Source organism: Panthera uncia, chromosome B4 (genome assembly GCF_023721935.1).
Source record: "Panthera uncia isolate 11264 chromosome B4, Puncia_PCG_1.0, whole genome shotgun sequence".
NCBI lineage: Eukaryota > Metazoa > Chordata > Mammalia > Carnivora > Felidae > Panthera > Panthera uncia.
The window spans coordinates 4,153,373-4,174,597 of record NC_064809.1 but is presented as its reverse complement, the minus strand read 5'-3'; the positions used below and the strand labels follow the sequence as shown (position 1 = coordinate 4,174,597).

The following is a 21,225-nucleotide window of genomic DNA, read 5'->3' as shown; positions in this document are numbered from 1 at the left end:
GGGGGGGGGAATAATCTTATTTTTGAGATTATTTCATGACCTGAGATTTGTTCAGAGACTGAAAACAAAGAGGTGCCTGGAGAGGTGCCTGGGTGGCTCAGTCGGTCAAGCATCCGACTTCAGCTCAGGTCACGATCTCAAGGTTCATGGGTTTGAGCCCTGCGTCGGGCTCTGCGCTGACAGCCCAAGAGCCTGGAACCTGCTTCGGATTCTGTGTCTTCCTCTCTCTCTGCCCTTCCCCCACTCATGTTTCTCTCTCTCTCTCTTTCCCTCAAGAATAAATAAACATTAAAAAATATTTACAAAATTGAAAATAAAGCTATGGACTAAAACCACAATTTGCCTCAGTGGGGTAAATTGAATGTCAACTTAAACTTTATTTTTTTCCACTCTGTTGAAATATAATTAATTTATAGTAAACTGCACATAGTTAAATTGCAAACTTTGAAAAATTTTGACAGAAGTATGCACTGTGAAACCATCACTGTAATCAAGATACCAAACACTTGCATCTACCTCAAAAGTTACTTCAGGCCCCTGGGCCATCTCTCCCTCTCTCCAACCCTGTTCCAACAATCAATGATGTGTTCTCTGTCATGAGGGATTAGACTGCATTTCCTGAAATCTTAACAAAATTCAATCATAGAGCAGCAATAGTGTTCTGTGTCTTCTTTCACTCAGCCTGGTTATTCTGAGATCCATCTACGTTGTTGTATGTACCTTTTTTTTTTTTAATGTTTCCTTTATTTTTGAGAGACTGAGAGAGACAGAGTGCAAGCGGGGGAGGGGCAGAGAGAGGGGGAGACACAGAACTCGAAGCAGGCTCCAGGCTCTGAGTTGTCAGCACAGAGCCTGATGTGGGGCCCGAACTCATGGACTGGGAGCTCATGACCTGAGCTGAAGTCGGATGCTTAACTGACTGAGCCACCCAGGTGCCCCCGTTGTTGTATGTATCTAAAGGTTGTTGCATATTGGGACACCTGGGTGGCTCAGTGGATTAAGTACCTTGACTCTTGATTCCGGTTCAGGTCATGATCCCAGGATCATGGGATTGAGCCCTGTATCAGGCTCTGGGATGACAGCATGGAGCCTGCTTGGGATTCTCTCTCTCCCTCTCCCCCGCTTGTGCATGTGCTCTCTCTCTCTCTCCCTCTCTCTCAAAATAAATAAATAAACATTAAAAAACGTTGTTGCAAATGATTACTGAGTGGTTTTTAACAGAATGAATATACTGTGTTTTGTTTACCTATAAGTCTACTAATGGATATTTGGGATGCTTCCAGTGTTTGGCTATTACAAATACAGCTGCTATGAACAGTCGTGTAATAAGTCCTTTTCTAAACATTTCCTTCTTTCTTGGGTAAACACCCAGCAATGAAAGGGCTGTTTCTTATGGTGAGTGTATGTTTACCTTGTTTAAGAACATGTCAAACTGTTTGCAACCTCACCCGCAGTGTATGAGAGAGTCAGGGTTCTACAACATCAGGTCAGCTCTTCTGGCCATTCTAGAAGGTGGCTGGTGGTATCTGACTGTGGTTTGAGTTTGCATTTCCCTACTGACTGATGACATTCATCATCCTCTTGTGTATTTTGGGGGTTTTTACGCATTTGGTGGTATTTTTGTACCTTATTATGTGAAGGACTGTTCAATATTTTGTCCACTTTACTGGGTCATTTGTTTTCCTGTTACTGAATTGTAAGAATTATTATTTTTTTTAATGTTTATTTTTGAGAGAGAGAGAGAGAGAGAGTGAGACAGCACAAGCATGAGGTAGGGAAGGGCAGAGAAAGAGGGGGACAGATGATCTGAAGTGGGCTCTGTACTGACAGCAGAGAGCCCAATGTGGGGCTCGAATTCACAAATCACAAGATCATGACGTGAGCTGAAGTCAGACACTTTATTTATTTAAAAAAATTTTTAAAAAAATGTTTATTCATTTCTGAGAGAGGGACAGAGCATGAGCAGGGGAGGGGCAGAGAGAGAGAGGGAGACACAGAATCTGAAGCAGGCTCCAGGCTCTGAGCTGTTAGCACAGAGCTCCACACGGGGCTTGAACTCATAAACCATGATTTCATGACCTGAGCTGAAGTTGGAAGCTTAACCAACTGAGCCACCCAGGCACCCCTGAAGTCAGACACTTTAAACCAACTGAACCACCAGGCACCCCTAAATTGGAAGAATTCTTTATATAATCTAGAGAGTAGTCCTATGTTTGATAGTTGTATTGCAAATATATTCTCATGCTGTTAATTCCCTTTTTATCTTGATGGTATGGTTTTAATTCTTTTGAAGAAAAATAGTTTTAATTTTAATAAAGTTCAAGCCATCAATTATTTTTTTCTTGTGAGATTCAGGTGTGTGTGCGTGTGTGTGTGTGTGTGTGTGTGTGTGTGTGTGTACCCAAAATCCTACAATTTTTATCCTCTCTTACATATTCTTTTAGATATTTTAGTTTTGGATTTTTTATTAATATCTGCCATCCATTCCATGTTTTTAAATGTGTGGTTATGAGTCAAGGGTCTATGTCTAATGCGCTGGTCTTGTTTGTCAAAATGACGTTCTACTTTTCATTGAATTGCCTTGGGATCATCGCCAAAAGTAAGTTTACCATATACGTGTAGGTCAACTTCTAAATGGGTGGTTCTGACACGGGGGGCAATTTTGTAGACCTCTTGGGCATCCCTCCTTAGATTTATTCTCAGGCATTTCATGGTGTCTTGTCCTATTTTTTAAAAAGAAATCTTGGATAAATGGTTAAAGTTATAGATGAAACTAAGAGTGGGCACATGGATAGTCTACATATATGGATTTAACAAATATGTTTGTCCTGATTTCTTTTTTTAAATTTTTTTTAATGCTTATTTATTTTTGACCAAGAGAGAGAGAGAGAGCTTGAGTGGGGATGGGGCAGAGAGAGAGGGAGACACAGAATCGGAAGCAGACTCCAGGCTCCGAGCTGTCAACACAGAGTCCGACGTGGGGCTCGAACTCACAGACCATGAGATCATGACCTGAGCCCAAGTCAGGCGCTCAACCGACTGAGCCACCCGGGCACCCGTTTGTCCTGATTTCTGATCACTAACTTGCTTTCCGTGAATCTTTAAATCCCCAAAGCCATGTCTTCCAGCTCCTGGAGAAAGGCTCTGTCTTGCTGCATTTTCTTGGGTTGGTGTTTTTCTAGTTGTTTCCACATGTTGGTTCTTCTGTCAGTTGTTCAATTGGTTGGAGCTTCTTGTTTAGATTCTTTGTTGTTGTTGTTGTTTTTTAATGTTTATTTAATTTTGAGAGAGAGAGGGAGACAGAGTGTGAGCGGGAGAGGGGCAGAGAGAGACAGAGGGAGACCCAGAATCCGAAGCAGGCTCCGGGCCCTGAGCTGTCAGCACAGAGCCTGACGCAGGGCTTGAACTCACGAACCATGAGATCACGACCTGAGCTGAAGTCAAACACTTAACCGACTGAGCCACCCAGGCACCCCTTGTTTAGGTTATTGATCTGCTTGTCAGTCTCCGGCTCTCGAGGGGTGAGGTGGCTGAGAAGCAGTCTCATCAGTGATGTGCCCCGGGGTGGGGGTGTGGGCAGGAGCACGGCCAATCAGGACTCTTGTCTCTTCTCACTCCTGCTCTTCAGCTTTCCTAGCCTCAAGTTTCCTTTAATATTGAGGGGCTGTTTTTGCTAGTGGCTTTTCATTTCCTGGTTGTGATGTTACGTTCCGAGGTGGTTCCTCCTCGCGTAGCTTAGGGTTGGTGATTGGTTTATTTCCACAAACTGGGCGCCTATAAGCCATTGCAGCTTTATGTTCGTCCCTGGGTACTTCACTTGAACTGCTTGCTAAGTCCTTGTTTTTGCTGGAAATACCCCATCCAAAAATGGGTGCCAAGGAACCTGCCATTTGATGGCTTCAGCATGTGATGGCACATACTTGTGCAACATAGAGCCAGGTTAATGCCGAAACTGGTACCCGATGTTAACATGGAACCTGGGAGGACACGTAGCTTGTTCAAATGCACTTGCCATTTGGGCACCAAGGGACATATTTAGAATCAGAAATAAGTTTGTACTTTGTAACATCCCACGCTTTTTTGTCTCTTCAGCTTTCCAAAGTAGGTAGTACTAATACGTGTCCATGAGGGCTGTCACAGATTGCATCACGACGACCGGTTCCCAAGTCAAACACAGAGTCACATTTGGCAAGTGTAAAACCATAATTTGAGCTACGTCATAAAGAGGCCAGTTTTTGGTAACTGGACTCCAGCCCGTTCTCCATTTGATGCTGTGAACTAGTATTGGACAACGGTTGAAACGCGTCAATTAAAATGGCTCACAGCTCTCTTTACCAAGAATCTCTAAAAGCCATAAAAACAACATATGTCAGCTTCTAATAAATGGCAATAATTTTTAAATACTCCCTTTATTTACATAGAATATTTACTATTTGCTGTTTTGGCGTTTGTTTCTTTACTCAAATTATCCATGAAATGTTCAGTAAAGATAATGTTTATGATCTGATTACTATTGTAACTCCATTATTCTAAAACGGATTCTGTGGGTCTTTACGGAAGTTCTTATAAAAGGAATGACAAGATAATTGTTTGATTGGCACATGGATGGTAATGACTAGAAAAATGGCGTTGACATAAAGAAACCCATTAAGATATATGGGGCGGTTGGATACAGAAAACAAGTCAGTTATAACACCAGAAGAGTGATATCTCATTAACCCTCAAAAACAAAAGGAACACTTTTTTTTTTTTTAATTTCCCTAGACACTAAACCAAAAGCTACTGGTTTTTAAACCCATCAGGAAGCTCCTCTCCCTTCCCTACTTGCCTGATAATATGCCCCAGTCTATGTCAAATCTTGGTACTTACTAGGCTTTTATAGCAGATGAGAAAATAGTAAAGTTAATGTCCCTTAACAGGCATTTCATTTGTACCCGTTTCATTCTGAGTATGACAAATCCATCCAATACACTCAATCTTTACACAAAAATGATTTAAAATGGACGATTAGATGGGCACAGTAATTGAACTTTCCCCCTCGGCTATGAGAAAATCATGTCTCTAGTAATAAAGACTCTTTAAAACAACTGAATTTCAACACAAAGAATGACCTTAGAGACTGAGGGGTTAATTTCTCATTTAATTTCTCCATCTTCCCTCACTTGTACCCACCATTTGGAGTCTCTCAACCCAGCGTCTGTAATATCTTTTCCCTTAATGTCTGCACTCTGCTACTTTCCTGGTGGAAGACAGCCTTGTCCTTTCAGCCCTAGCAGACACATTATTCTACTTCCAAGTAGGTGAACGTGGCCACATATATTCTTTGTAGTTAGCGTGCTATGTGCATTTGACTCTAAACTACGTAGTGGGGGAGTTCTTCACTTTTAAAAGCGTGGGTTCCTGACTTTACTCTTTGATCTTTATAAAGCCATATGGTTCTCCTGACCTTGGATAACGTGAGAGATATTGAGCAATTGAGGATGTGCAGAGGCTGTTGAAAATCTGTCAGGAAATAACAGAGCACTAGGATGAAGGATGGAGACCACCAGCATGACCACTAGGATGGAGACCACCAGGATGGAGACCACTAGGAGGTCCACTAGGTTGGAGCTTGGAGACCACTGTCCTCACCACCCAAATCATCTGCATCTCAATTCCTTTGGATGCACCTGCAAGTGATCAGAATTGCTAGCAACAAAACAAAATATCAAACACAGTGCTTACTTTCCACTGCTGGCTTTTCCCCCTGGCTGGTCAGCAGATCACCCATGGGTGGTGGGGGGAGGGCGAAGGCACAACCAAACCGGGTGACTGAGGGAATCTGGGACCCTAAAACCTCCTTTCCTGGGTAGGTGAATAGAATTCAGTTCAATATGTTGAAATTGATTTGTTTAATTAAAATGGGAAGGTCCTCAATTTCAAGGAGTCTAGGAAACCCAATCAAAACTTCTCTTGAGTTCTTTATATTTTTTATCTAATTCTAAATTTTATTTTACTTTAGTCATAGCTTCTGTAGTTTTTAGTACAGGAAACTGCAAAATAAATTTTAAAAATTGCGAGAAAGTAGCACTACCCAAATATCAAGTATATACAAAGAATCAGCTTGTTTCGCTCGTCTGTGTAGTTTGGCCAAAGCTGCGGAAGGACATCCAACTTAGAGTATTTTATGTTTTATTTTTCTATTCTATGAACGGTTGACAATTCTATCTTTTCTGTCCAGTGGAATTGGATAGAAAATATTCACATGACTAAATTTTTGCATATTCTATGCACTTTGTTTTTTCCATGTCCATGCCCAAATACTATTCCCAAAATAAGCCGTAATGTATCTCTCTGAACAAAATCATAGAAATGTTATATGGATTTGAGAGTTACTTTATGTGTAGGAACATTAAGAAATTCTTTTGTTTCATATATACATATGCTTATAAAACAGAAAAGAGTATGACTGTGTTTTCCTATTCATTTAGAATTGTTTCTCAAAGCTTCAAAGGCAGGTGGAGAGGTCAAATACCCATATTAGTATTTTCATTTAGTGGCAATTTTTTCATTTCACAGTGAGTAAAATATTTGAAGACTGTGATTCCATGGGTTACTGGTCTTAGGTCAAAAATAGGTGCCATGCACTTTTACAGGCTTTTGCTACATAACCATCCATCTATAATGCACCCTTAATCTTTCCTCTATGCCTTCATGAGTCTCGACAATGAATATGCCATTCGCATGAATTTTGAGGGTCATCTGGATATCATGACTGCCTGGTACGGCCAGAACACAAAAAGTTGTGTTATTCCTATCACACCATAACCAACATCTTCCACACTTTGCTGAATAAGGGAGCTAAGGGGCTGAAGGCATTTTTGCAATCAGAGGATAGCTTCGTAATTTACGGAATTGTTTTCAAAACTATTAAGGCCTATCATTTCTAAATAGCTTAGGAAACATTTGGACTTGGAAGCATGTGGTCTAGGAGGGCTTAAGGGACGGTGTCCTTTAAAGGACTCAACACAGATAACTACTGTTAGTGACTGACAGTGCTAGGGACACCTGCTTGGAGGCTCTGTGTACATTTCTAATAGGAATCCTCTTGGGAACATGCACATTGACATTGCTATAAATCCACGGTCTCCCACTTTGGTTAGAGCGAAATACACTGTTATAACCTCTTTGGTTCTCAGTTGGAATGGGGCTACTGATGGCTTTTAGCAGAGAATGGCTCAGCAGTAAACCACTGCCCACAGGCTAATGTGTCTGAGAAAGTGGTTTCAGAAAGTGACAGCAGGAGATGACTGGAAAGAACCAGATGCTCTGGGAAATAATGATGTAGGCGCAACTGTCCCTCCTCCAGCTACACCTGCTCACAAGATGAGAGGCTGATAAACAGTGCGAGGGGAGGCGAGCAGGAAAAATGGTAGGGTTTTCCATTGCTTCAGAATCTGCTGAGGAATATTCCATCTGCCTTTTACAGTTTCTACATCTCATCTCCAGATCAAATTTGATTAACTGCCAACTCAACCTCCAGAATCCACCTGTTGGAAAAGGAAGGTCATATTATGGGCACCCTCAACCAACTGAACCGTGATTTTGCCAATTCAGCAAAAGAAATGGGTTCAATTTTCATCAGACTGTAGGATTCCTCTCAGCTCTGATTTCTGTATACATTCCATATCTCTAAATTCTTTAAACTCAAAAGAATGTCCTTATCAATAAACTAAGTTCAGAGGTTATTTCTTAATAGGTTATTTCTGTGTAGTAAGGTTAATATATGAAATTCTTCATTTTTTTTCTTTCCCCACTGGAAAAATAATGGTCCACAATTTGTCTTGAACTTCAGCTCTGTTTTTTTGGCTATATGAGGCTGTTTCTGGAAATTTCATTGTAAAAATGAAAACATCAGGTATTTGTAGGTATACAAATTTGTAGTAAGTCACTGGGTGAGTGAGTTAGATATTCTCACAAATAATGTAGGGGCCAAGGGACAGGCTGTCCTAAGACGGGCAACTTTGGCATAAAGATTATTGTGAGATAGAAGCAATCAAAATCCAGCAGAGTCAGGAAAAACTCTTCACCTTTCCCTCAACTGCCTAAAAAGAATCTGGACAGAGGACCCGCTCCAGGAAGAGAGCTACCATCACAGATAGCTGCATTATGATAGGAAGCAGGTATGCTGGACAGAGAGGAGCCTAGCAAGGCCACTTGGATCAAGGTCTCTTTGTCCCATGGTTTCTGCGTGGCTCGGCAAACATTTGTTTACCAAACACTGGCCCTTTTACATCTTCCTGTGGCTTGCATTCCTTACCTTTTAAGTTCCAGGTCTCTGCCCCCTTTTCCTTAGTTCAGAATGACATATATACCTCATTTTGCTTGACTGTCTTTGGAATGTTTCCATGTCTGTGTGAATTCCCCATACGTATGAAATTAAATTGGCTTTTCTCCTATGAATCTGTCTCATGTCCATTTGATTTTTAGTCCAGCTAGAAGGACTGTGAGGGGCAGAGGAAGTTCTTCCTTCCCGACAACAGTCATCTGAGATGATATAAAAGAAAGAAAACAAACTACTGCGACATAATTGCTCATGGTCTATGTTAGGTATAGCATGGAAAAAGTGTTTATTAAAAAAATTTTTTTTTAATGTTTATTCATTTTTGAGAGACAGACACACAGAACAAGCGGGGGAGGGGCAGAGAGAGAGAGGGAGACACGGAATCTGAAGCAGGCTCCAGGTTCCAAGCTGTCAACACAGCCTGGTATGGGGCTCGAACTCACGAACCGTGAGATCATGACCTGAGCCGAAGTTGGACACTTAACCGGCTGAGCCACCCAGGCACCCCTGGCAAAAGGCTGTCAGAATGGGGCAATTTGACCAGAAATGTGTAATAAACACTTTCTTATGCAAGTCTCTTTTATATCACACATATAAAACAGAAGATCAATACAATACAATAATATTTCTAAGATGTTGTTACGAAGGCTGGCCAAATACCTTTCGTTGTCATTAAACTTATAACAAACCTGGCATCAATCATGTTATAATGTCTCATTTTTAAAGAATGTGGGATCAGAATTAATAGGTTTTGAGCATTGTCTATTGCTCTGCAGTAAATTATTCCGAGATCTATGTACCTCTTTCCCAGAGGCTTTCTATAAAGAGAAAGAAATGCAAAATGTGTAGAGTCTCTTGGTTTGGAGATGTATAAGCCTCTATTCTATGTTTTGATTAGAGAACAGTGAAAAATACAGTCTCTTGGTGCCTCATTAAGGGAGTTTCAATCAGATGTTATCTTTGTACTGGCCTCAGATTAAATAAGGGAATTGTGACTAGACGGCTCCCATGACTGATCAGTGAGATTAATGGTATCGAATTGGGTCAGGTGTCCCTTTCCCAGCACATCCCTCTTATAAAAAGCTGTCAGCTGGTCTTCTGCATTAAACTGAGCCTTGAGCTGTGGGCAAACCCCTGCCCCTACCCCTTTGACTGTATGAGCACGCAGATTTTGTGGGTTGGGGCCAGGAGCAGCTCTCCTGAGGTGAGCACAGAAAGCGGCAGGAACAACTTTGAAGAGTTACCACAGTCGCCTTGAAGAGGCACCACCTAACAGACTATTGGACTGACTCTTTGTCTCTTCATATCTTGAAACACTCTTCTCAAAGAAAGTCCTGGTCAGTCGGTGAAGAAGATCCCTAATTTTGCCGAATCCTAAAACGGCGCATGTACAAATTCATTTAAAGTTTTATGTGATTCGTTACGGAGTTGGTGCTGTCATGCTGTCGTCATGAACTATTGGTTGGCAAACTGACAGGGCACATTCTAATGCTGAGATAGAGGGTACCATTAGGGCACTCCCCATATGTGCAAATGCAGCTTTTGATCATCTCCCTTCCTACCTTCCTTGCTTTTATCTCATAAAGTCAAATTCACTCACCCCGCACTACGACCAAACACTGAACCCTGTTACTTTCTAGCCTTACGATACTGAAGGAACAAAATATTGATGCTGGGGATTATTTAAAGAGATATAATTGTTCAGAGAAAATTGCTTGAAAGATGAAATTCCTCCTAAAATCTCTATTTATAACAATTTGTAATCTTCTTTCTAGCTAATTTCATCCAGGTGTGACTGTCCTCACTCATTATTACCACTTGGCACTTTTAAACTCGGTGGGATTTATTTTATTCCTATCAATAATTATTATTCACGTGGGCATTCACAGTGAAATTCATTCTAATGGGATTCATTAATTTATGGAGGATGTTCTCGAGTCTTCAGGCAAAAACTTAACAATTATTTCATTTCCTACTTTTAAAAATGAAATTCATACGCAGTTAATAATGTAATTAGTACGGTGTCTGAAAGACGTCAGAATTCACTGCAGCCCTATGGAAGGCAGCAAGTTACCTCTTTTGAAGAATGGGTTAATATGCAGTAAGAAATAAAATACTCATCCAGCTTTAAATTCTACTCAAAACCACAAAGCCTGGAGCTTCAATATTAAATAATGACTTTATTGCTTTGCCTAAACCATTTTTCCCTTTTCTCCAATAATTTTTTTTGTATTTTATTTTTTAATTCACCGAAATCATAGAAAATAACTCCAGATCTGTAAGCCTAAGGTGGTAATTTTAAAACTAGTTGAAGGGAAGGTTTAAATTACTCATGTTCTTTTTCACTTGTTATTTTTCTTTGGGAAACAAAGGCAAGGAGGGGACAGTCGGGATCATTGGGCCCAATTTACTGGGGAGACGAACCAGCTCGTGCTCGGGAAGACGCGGCAGGTGAGTGGCAGAGCGGACAGCCAGGCCTTCTCGTCCAGAGCAGGGCCTTCCCCCCAGCCTGTGTCCTCACCGACTGTAATATTAACTTATTCTCAGGGGTTCTTCAGTCGGGCTTTTCTCTCTATGTAAATGTAAAGTTAAAAATGCAAATTTCTCGGTTAATAAAAGGCCTGTTGTTAAAATCTGCCTTCCACTTTAAAAACTGTGGAATTAGGAAATCTAGTAAGTTGGCATAATTTGTGTGTGGGATACCCATGGCTCCCTGGCCTGGCCCCCAACTTATTTCCAGTGATGTCTTCTTCTCAGACACTCTGAGATCTAAACGGGATCACTCCGAAGGCCTGAAGGTGGGTCCCTCTCAAAAGTATTTGCAATTCTGAAGATGCAATCTTCTTTGAGGAATGCCTCTATAGTGACGGCATGTCAGATAGTCATGTCTGTAATTCAGATGAAAAGTCCTGCCTGTGGTGTCCGCCATTTTGCCACATACACTTATTCATCCGCTGTTTACATCCTATCTTGTTTTCCAAAAGGATTCGTGGCCATACCACAGCCCAAAGGAGGCCAGTGTTTCTGCACAGGTTTAGGCAAGCCTTCTGCAACATTTAGAGACTTAAGGACATCACGAGGTATGAAGCATCTAGATATTTTGTCATTAAGTAGTACTAAGAGCTACAGGACTGTCCCTATGGCATAAATATAGAAAAAAGGATGAATAAGTTATGAAAACCACAGGCAAAAAAAAAAAGTACAGTTAAAGAAAAATAACTACAAAGAGTAAGAAAAATGGCTAAGTATCCAAATGGCCATGATAAAAAAGAAAAAAAGTTCTGCTTATACAAAAATCAATTCAAAGCCACATACTCTAAGTCTAATAAGCTCCTTTATACTAATACGTAACAACATTTTGTCTCTCTTAGTAAATGTTAATGCAATGCAAATGGTATTTCTCTATTTTAAATAAATGTACTCCTCTTGACTATAAATTAATAGAAATAGATCCAATTATAAGAGCTTAAAATATCCCCTGTTTTTGTTTTTAACCAACTTCTAAATTTTATAAATATTAAAATCTAGGAAGAAAACAGAATACATTATTGGGTCAATATCTTACCATAAACATCTCAAATTAATTATTAACTTCCTACAATCAACTAATTTATTTTGATACACTAACACATAAAGGGTTCCACATAAATTATTGTTAATTACATCAATTTCATCTCTAATGCCATATATTTTCTGTTGAGCTTTAATTAGAGCTATTTATATGTGTGCTATTATAAACATATTACATATTAGTGTTTTTGTTGTTGTTGTTGTTGTTTTCCTAGAACGGCAGCCATGAAGGAGGAACATGTAATCGGAAATCAAGAAGTAGAATAAACACCGTTTAATTCACCAGTGTTAGGAGCGGCAAGAGAACGTAAGTTGTTCGGAAATTGGTTTACTTTCCCTTTGGCCAATGTTCTGTCAGAGCCCTGGGCCCCAGCGTCCTGGTGAATTGCCTGCGAAGTGCTTCTCAAACTTCAACATGTGGAACGAGTGCGTGGGGAATCTGGCCAAAATGAAGATTCTGATTCTGAGGGTCCGTGGTGGGACCTTTGCATCTGGAGTTTTAACCATCTCCCAGGTGATGCCAAGCTGACTTGCAATCACAATTTGGGTAGCAACGTCACGGGGTGAAGTGTCTCAGATGTGGTCCCTTGGCCACAAGCAAGATGAATTAGATGGCTTGTTACAAAATAAATGCAGAATAGAAGCGCTCACCCCAGACCCAGGGCAGCTGAATTCCCAGCTAGTTTCCAAGCTGGCCCTCCGCGTGAAGGTCTCTGCACATTGAGGTTTGAGAAGCACTGCTCCCAAGGGGATTGCACAATCTGTGGCTGGACGTGTGTGTGTGTGTGTGTGTGTGTGTGTGTGTGTGTTTAACGTTTATTTATTTTTGAGACAGAGAGAGACAGGGCATGAACGGGGGAGGGTCAGAGAGGGGGAGACACAGAATCTGAAACAGGCTCCAGGCTCCGAGCTGTCAGCACAGAGCCCGCCGCGGGGCTCAAACTCACGGCATGACCTGAGCCGAAGTCAGCCGCTTAAACCGACTGAGCCACCCAGGCGCCCCTGGACGTGTGTTTTAAGCCTGAATGTTACCTGTGGGGGTCAAGGGCCACTGCTCACAAAATAACCGAGTGAGCCCAAGGCTGTCAAAAACTAACATAAACGATTACTGCCTGAGACCAGTCACCACGTCATTAAGTTTTTAAGATGACTGTGTCACCTTGTCTCTTCACGTGGTAACGCAGACTCTGGCTCCTGGACCAGTAGCCTTCAAACTTCAGCGTGCACAGGGCCACCCGGAGAGCTCGGTCAAACCCACCCCCAGAGCTTCCGGGAAAGCAGAATTTGTGTTTCGAGGCTCCCCAGCGATGCCGATGCTGGTCTGGGGATCACACTGGGTCCCAGATTACTGCATGATCTTCATCACTCACGGCACCTAGAATGCCGATGTCCTGCTGCATTTATTTATTCAGTGCAAGTATTGTTTACAAACGGGTGCGTTTATTGAACACAAACTGTTTGCCCACATGCTGAGATGGCCCAGGGGTTTAAAAAACAACATAAGATACAGTCCCTGTTTACCGGGATTTTGCAGTCTAAGTAGATAGAACAAGTTAACATATAAAACCAGTCCAGGATACTTCAAGGGAGCGCACCGCAAAGGGTTAAAATGAATGAATTATTCCCGCTTTCAAATTCAGTGTGGGCTGAACTAGCTTCTATTGGTTTAATGAAAAACAAGGCATTAAACGTATTCCTGTTTGCAGTGATAGCAAATTGAAAGGACATTAGTTCAATATTTGCAGGTTCTTTGGCCTTTTCCATAGAGGCAATTATACCTCTTACAAATAATGATTGCTTTGTCCTTCCTTTCCAATCCTTATGCTTTTAATTCATTTTATGATTACTTTCTCTTTCCGTGTGACTTTTAAATTATGTAATATGTCACATGGTTCTAAGACAGGCGTGCTAAAGCACATGAGCTGAGGGGCGCCCTTTCGTGTCCTACTCACACGGAGTTCTAAGGGAATGACTCCCCCTCCAGTTTTGCTCTGGGGTGCTGTCCATTTGGAATCTGCTATGAGAGGGGTTGAAAGTGTGCAATAACAATCTTGTTCAAAAATAAATAACTATGTGTATATGTGTTATGCCTTTTATATTGACACTTAAAGATGCACTAAGCAAAGTCTTTTGGTCACTGTCCCCAGGCCATCTGGCTCCTTCTCTAAGCAGCCCCAAGCTAGCCCTCTAGTCTCCCTGCTTCTGTGCCTTTCTAGAATTTCCACATGCCTCTTTAAGCAGATATGAGTGTGTAATGCTATGTTAGGCCTTCAAAGAAAATGTTTTCATAAAATACACATTGTCTTGTGTCTTGTTTTATTCACCTAGAAATATATGTATCCTAGAGGTTTTCCCTCTAATACTAAGCTCTTTTTTATTCTTTCAAACTTTCCACTCTGTAATTCAGCACTGCACAGATCCATCATAATTTACTTTGCCAATCTCTTATTAATGAACGTTGAGGTTGTTCACGATGTTTTGCGATTATAAGCAAGACCACAGTGAACGACCTTGCGTGCGTGTCCCATGGCATGTATTTCAACTGATAAATGATAAATCATAAGAGCTACACTGCCAGTTCAAGGGCACTTAAGCATTTGCGATTTTGATGGGGTCATCAAAATGACCACCCAGGTTTGCAGACGCAAACGCAGGGACGGACATGTCCCTTTTGCCAAAGCCTCACCGCCAGGGCTTACATCCACTTGGCATTGTGCCCATCGTGGGAAAATGGTGTTTCAGAGGATCACACCTTTCCTTTGCTCGTGGTCTCCGTGGAGATCAGTATCTTTCCTTCAGGGCCACTGGTGTTTTCCTTCCCACTGACTCTTCACTCATCACCTTTCCTCAGTTTTCTTTAGACTTGATCTTTTCCTAATAAATTGTTTTGTTTTGTTTTGAAAGATAGAGACAGAGAGAGAGAGAGAGAGAGAGAGAGAGAGAGAGAGCGCAAGTGGGGGAGGAGCAGAGGGAGAGGAAGAGAGAGAATCTCAAGCAGCCTCCACGGTCAGTGCAGAGCCCAACTCGGGCCTGATCCCACGACTGTGAGATCATGGCCTGAGCAGAAATGAACAGTCAGATGCTCAACTGACTGAGCCACCCAGCTGCCCCATCTAATTAACTTTCTGTCTTGTTTTTAGGAACCTTTAATTTTTTGGGGGGGTACCATTTTTTTTTCTTGAAATATGAACCCAAACATTTTTTTCAGTTCTTGGGTAGTTTTAATTTTGGATAGGAAGAGCTTCCTTTTTAATGTAGTAGGTTTTTAAAGGTAATCAAGTTTGTCAACTTTTATTTATGTCCACTAGGTTTTCCATATTAGAAAAGGCCTACTTCACTCGTATAAAGGAGTACTATTTGTTTTCATAAATTATTTTCGTGGTTGCATTTTTTCATAATTAAGTCTCTATCCATTAGAAGCTTCATCTGGTCTACATTCAGGGATATGCATCACATTTCCTTTTGTTTTCTTCAGATAGCTACTGGTTAGTCTTAATGACTTAAAGGCTCTTACGCATTGTCTCCTTGTCAATCACTGGTAATGGTTTCCTGTGTCACCTCCATTTTTTCTTGATCAGCTTCAGCAAGGACTTATGAGTTCTCTGAAAGGAACACAGTCTTGGCTCTGGTGATCGCTCTGTGGCCCATTTATTTTGTATTTTATTAATTATTCTTTTACTTTGTTTTTTCATTGTTCGACCTTTTGAGTTTTATTTGCCGTGGTTTACCTACATTCTTAATATGAATGTTTAGCTCATTGATTGTAAGCTTTTCTTTTTTTTCCCTAATATATGCAGCCACGATTTAAAACTGAAAATGAAACCCCATAAGCATGTCTTTAACTATCCACAAGTTTTGAAATGGTCATATCATTTTAAAATTGCCTTCAGTTCAAGATATTTTTCAAATTTTGGTGTAATTTCTTCTTTGATCTGTGGGTTATTGAGAAGTATATTGTGTCTTTTCCAAATGTTTAGGTGTTTTCTCATTTTTTGGTTTCTAGCTTAATTCCATTTTCTTCATGAATCATGTTTTGTATTATTTTAATCCTTAGCAATAATTGGAAACTTGATTTGTGGCCCAGAGTATACTGTATTTTTGTGTTTTATGTGTGCTAGAAAATGGTATGTATTTTATGACATAGATATGTCAGCTGGGTCTCCTTTGCTAACATCTTTTACGTCCTTACGGGTTATCATTTTGTGTCTGTTTGTTGTATCATTTACTTTGAGGGGTGTGTTAACATCTTCTGTGATGTGGATTTGTCTCTGTTCTCCTTTAGTTACTTATTTGTATCATGTATTTTGAGGCTATGCTATTACCTAGCTATTACATAAATGCTTCAAGGCTATGCATTTAAGTTAGTAACTGTTACATCTTCTTAGTGAATTGTACATTTTGACATTATGAAATGTCACCCTTCATCCCTAACACCACTTCTTACCTTGAAGTCGACTTGGTCTGAGATGAATCTAGCTACACGGCCTTTCTTTTGTTCAATGTTTCCATGACAAATATTCTCCCATCCTTTTACTTCAACCTTTGTTTGATCTCGTGTAATCTTTTGTAGAACCTTTATGTAATCTCTAGGTGAGTCTTGAAAACAACAAAGAATTTCTGTGTGAGTGTGAACACGTATGTGTGTGTGTTTCAATTCAGTATGACGATTTTTGGTCTTTTAAGTAGACCATTTAAAGTAATAACTTTTACATTTAAAGTAATACATTTAAAGTAATAACTAATGTATTTGTGCTTAGATTTACCACCAAACTATTCACTTTCTATTTTTATGCTCTTTCTTCTCCCTTAGAGTAAATATTTTAGACCATTTCTACTATTCTATATCCCATTCGCTTTTTCATTTCTTCCCTGCTTCCCCCTTTCTTTCTTTGTTAAATAAATTTATTTTTAAATTTCATTTATTTATTTATTAAATTTCATTTATTTATTGTTTATTTATTTAATTTCATTCATTAACATGCAGTGCAGTATTGGTTTCAGGAGCAGAACCCAGTGATTCATCACTTACATTTAACACCCAGTGCTCATCCCAACAAGTGCCCTCCTCAATGCCCATCCCCCATTTAGCCCATCCCCCTCCGCCCCCCTCCCCTTCTGCCATCAACCCTCAGTTTGTTCTCCGTATTTAAGAATCTCTTATGGTTCGCCTCACTGTCTATTTTTAAAGTGCTTTTCCTTCCCTTCCCCTATGTTCATCTGTTTTGTTTCTTAAATTCCACCTATGAGTGAAATCATATGAAATTTGTCTTTCTCTGGCTTATTTCACTTAGCATAATACCCTCCAGTTCCATCCGTGTGGTCGCAAATGGCAAGATTTCATTCTTTTTGATGGCCGAGTAATACTCCGCTGTGTCTATATACACCACATCTTCTTTTTCCATTCCCGGGCTCTTTCTACAAGTTGCCCATTGTTGACAGCAGCGCTACAAACATTGCCCCATTAGCTTTTAACTGAACCATTTCTATTATTATTTTGAAGATTATCAGACACTATAGTATGCATTCTTGGTTTATGGACACGTAACATAAACAGGCACTTTTACCCCTTTCAAGACAAGGCAAAGATCTTATTAACTCTTACTCCATTTATCTCTCTTCCAAACTCCTAAGCTATTTTGGTGTTTCCTTTTGATTCTAAATTTATTTTGCAATCCAGAAAATATTATTTTTAAAATTTTATGTAGTTGGTATTTATGTGGCTTGCCCAAATCTTTACCCTTTCTTCCTCACACCTTCTGGCAACTTTAGGCCTTCCTCTGGGACATGTTTTCACTCTTCAGTATTTCCTTTAGTGCAAATTTAAGGGAGATAAACTGTGCCAGATTTGTATAAGAAATAATAATTATGTGACCTTCATTAATTAATTTTTTAAAATGTTCATTTATTTTTGAGAGAGAGAGAGAAGGGGAGAGAGAGAGAGAGAGGAAAGGACAGAGAGAGGGAGACACAGAATCTGAAGCAGGCTCCAGGCTCTGAGCTGTCATCACAGAGCCCAACATGGGGCTTGAACTCACAGACCACCAGATCATGAGCTGAGCTGAAGTTGGACGCCCAACTGACTGAGCCTCCCAGGTACCCCTACCTTCATTTTTGAAGAGCATTTTTGGTTGGGTATATGATTCTAGATTTGGAATGTCTTTCAGCACTTCAAAGACATTGTTTTCTTGACTCTCGTGTTTGTTCTCAGAAGGCAGTGGTTCATCTGAAGGTAATCTGTAGTTTTTTTCTGGTTTCTTTGAGGCTTTCTTGTCCCCTTGGTTTCAGTGAGGATACCATGAGGTTACAAAGCACTACCTAAAAATTACATAGTTATTTACTTGCAGTTCACATACTAATTTAACTGGTAGCCTGATTTGCTTTTTCATTTAAAGAAAATTACGAGTCTTTATTTTTTCAAATACTGCTTCTGTGTGGTTCTTTCTCTTCTGTGTTTCATTCACAACATTTTTGGCAAATCTATCTAGCAGTTTTGGAGTCCACATTTTTTTTCTGACTCTAACTTATTTTTCCCCATTTGGTGAGCCCCTAATTTCTGCTGTTATATTTTTCAGTTTTAGATTACCATTTGCTGCTTTTCCATAAAATCTAATTTTTTTGGTGAAGTTATTCATCAGGTCTTTTATTTCAAGGCCCATGAAGTTTATATCCGTATTCTCTGCTTCTGTTTTCTGTTGCTTCTTGCGGTATGTATGTGTCTTTCCTTCTCGACTGCCTGATTATTATTAATTATGTTGTGAAACACATTGGAAACATGTAGAATGATTTGTCATCTCCTTTGGAGAGGACTGTTCTTTGCTTCTTACAGAAGGTTAGTGACTCTACAAACCTGAAAAACATCTTGCACTTTCAGGGAGAGGCATGACCTAAAGCTGGCTTGGTATTTTTCTAAATATGCCTTATTTCTCAGGTGTGATCTTTGAGGTCCAGATCCAAAGCCGGGCATCTACCAGAAGTGACCTCCATTCTTGGGGCCCTGCTTCACCATTCATGGTGTGCAAGCACCTGTCTCTCTGACTCCTGAGTGCATATTCTGCTGAGCAGAAGATGCTTCTCGCTGTCAAATTGCCCCAAATCCCAGATCACTTCTTGGGGATGCCTTATCATCTCAGATCTTGGCATGATGGTTTTTCATAGATCTCTGATGACTTAAGCCTGATTCCTAGGATGTTTTATCCGGCTTTCACTGTTCTGTTCATTAGAAGAGTTGTCCTGAATATCTGAGTCCACCATCACCATAAGCATAGCTGCCTTTTTCTGCCTATTTGAAATGCCATCTTTTTAAATATATGACATTATTATATAAACTTAACCAAGTTTTTAGATTTTCCTTTCTGTTCCATAAGTTTTTCTGTCATATATGTGGCAGCAACCTACTGTTTTATTTACTGAGGCTTTCTAACATGTTCTGATACCTGTTGGGATGATCACTTTTCACTGTTGTATGATTTTTTAAATTAGTCTTCCTTAGTTCAGGTTTTTGTTTTCCTTTGTTTCTCTCTCCATGAACTTCTGAACACAGTTAGCTAATTCCCACTAAAAATCTGTTGTTATTTGAAGGGAGGGGATAATCTTTAATTTCCATATTGAATTAAGACAAGACATCTCTGTGATGTTGCATATTTTTACTTAAGAACATCGCTGATCAGCTGATATGACTGTAATTCTTCAGTCCTTCAACAGTTTTAATGGCTTTCTTCATAAGGATATTGATATTTTAGTCGTGCTAATCGTATGTAGTTTATTGTCCTGATGTCGTTGGGAAAGTGATATTTTCCTATCATGATTGGGCGTTTACAAAATGAGACCTATTTATTCACCATGTTGGTTATGTTATACTTTATACTTGATCTGTTTTGTGGTGTAGTTGTTAGCAGTAAAATTACCTTGGCTTTTGCTTTAACTAAAGCACTTTTCTTTTTAAAATAATTATAGACTCACAGGAAGTCGCAAAGATAGCGCCCTGAGGTCCCGTGTACTTTTGTCCAGTTTCCCTCAGTGGCTACGGCTTACATAATTATGGTGTCATATCAAGACCAGGGGTTTGCCATTGGTTCAATGTGTATGCATAGCTCTGTATCATTTTATAACAAGTGTAGTCTGTGTAACTGCCACCGCAGTCAAAATATACAGAATGTTCCATCACCACAAATACCTTCCCTGTACTATGCCTCTTATAGTCATAACCTCCCACCCGTCTCCACCTTCCTCAGCTCCTAGCAAACACGAATTTTCTCCCCATCTATATAATTTTTGCCATTTTGAGAATGTTCCATAAATGGAAACATATATGACCTTTTGAGACTGACAACCTTCGCTCAGCACAGTGCCTTGAAATCCATATGAATTGTTACACATAATGAAAAGTGTTCTCCTTTTTAGAGCTCAGTAGCATCCCATGGAATAAATGTAATGGTATTTTTTTTCTTAGCCATTCAGCTATTGTAGAGCATTTTAGCTGTTTCCAGTTTTTTGATTATTTCAAACAGAACTTCTGTAAAGATCCATGTACAGGTTCTTACGTTGGCAAAGGTTTTCATTTTTCTGGGACAAATGCCCAGGGGTGGGACTGATGGCTTGTATGCTATGTATATATTTAGTTTTGGGGGAAAAATCGCAGAGGGACTGAGTCAGTTTGAGGGAAGGGGAGAAAAAGTACATCCCTTTGCCCCCTCCCATTTATAATATAATTGTCTTCAGTATTTCCTCTAGGTACACCAAGAGCCACAACAGATAGCTGTAAGTTTCACCGCACCTGTCAGACATGATTTTGGAAACAGAACAGGGGAAGGAAAGGCAATTGTATCTACCCATATTTTTGCTTTCTTCCTCCTTTGATGTTCTAAGTTTCCTTCTGTTATCTTCTTCCTGTTTAGAGAACTTCCTTTAACCATTATGTTAGTGGAGGTATTCTGGAGGTATAATTTTCTTTGTCAGAGGATGCAATGACTTCCCCTTCAGCCTGGAAGGACATTTTCACTGGGCCTGGGATTGTAGGCTGACCATTCATTTCTTCCAGCTCTTGGGAAATGTGCCACTTCCTTCTGGCCTCCATGGTTTCTAAAGAGAAATGTGTGATAGTTTCCAACTGTGTTTCCTCCACAATAAGGCATCTCTGTTCTCTTGATGCTTTCAAGATTTTTTTCTTTGTCTTCAGTTTTCAGAAGTTTAACTATGACGTGTCATGGCACGGGTTTCTTTGGTGCCTCCAGATTTAGCTTATTGGTCTTCGGCCAAACTTGGGGAATTTTCAGGCATTATTTCTTTGGGTTCCTTCCCAGGCAAGTGTCAGATCTCTTTTTACAGTTCTGCAG

The 21,225-nt window shown here is 40.1% G+C and overlaps 1 pseudogene; it reads right to left on the bottom strand.

The window, feature by feature from the left end:
• Window positions 1-3,078: 3,078 nt before the first annotated feature.
• On the bottom strand, window positions 3,079-14,614 carry LOC125918412 (eukaryotic translation initiation factor 2A-like; annotated as a pseudogene).
• Between the last annotated feature and the right edge of the window lie 6,611 nt (window positions 14,615-21,225).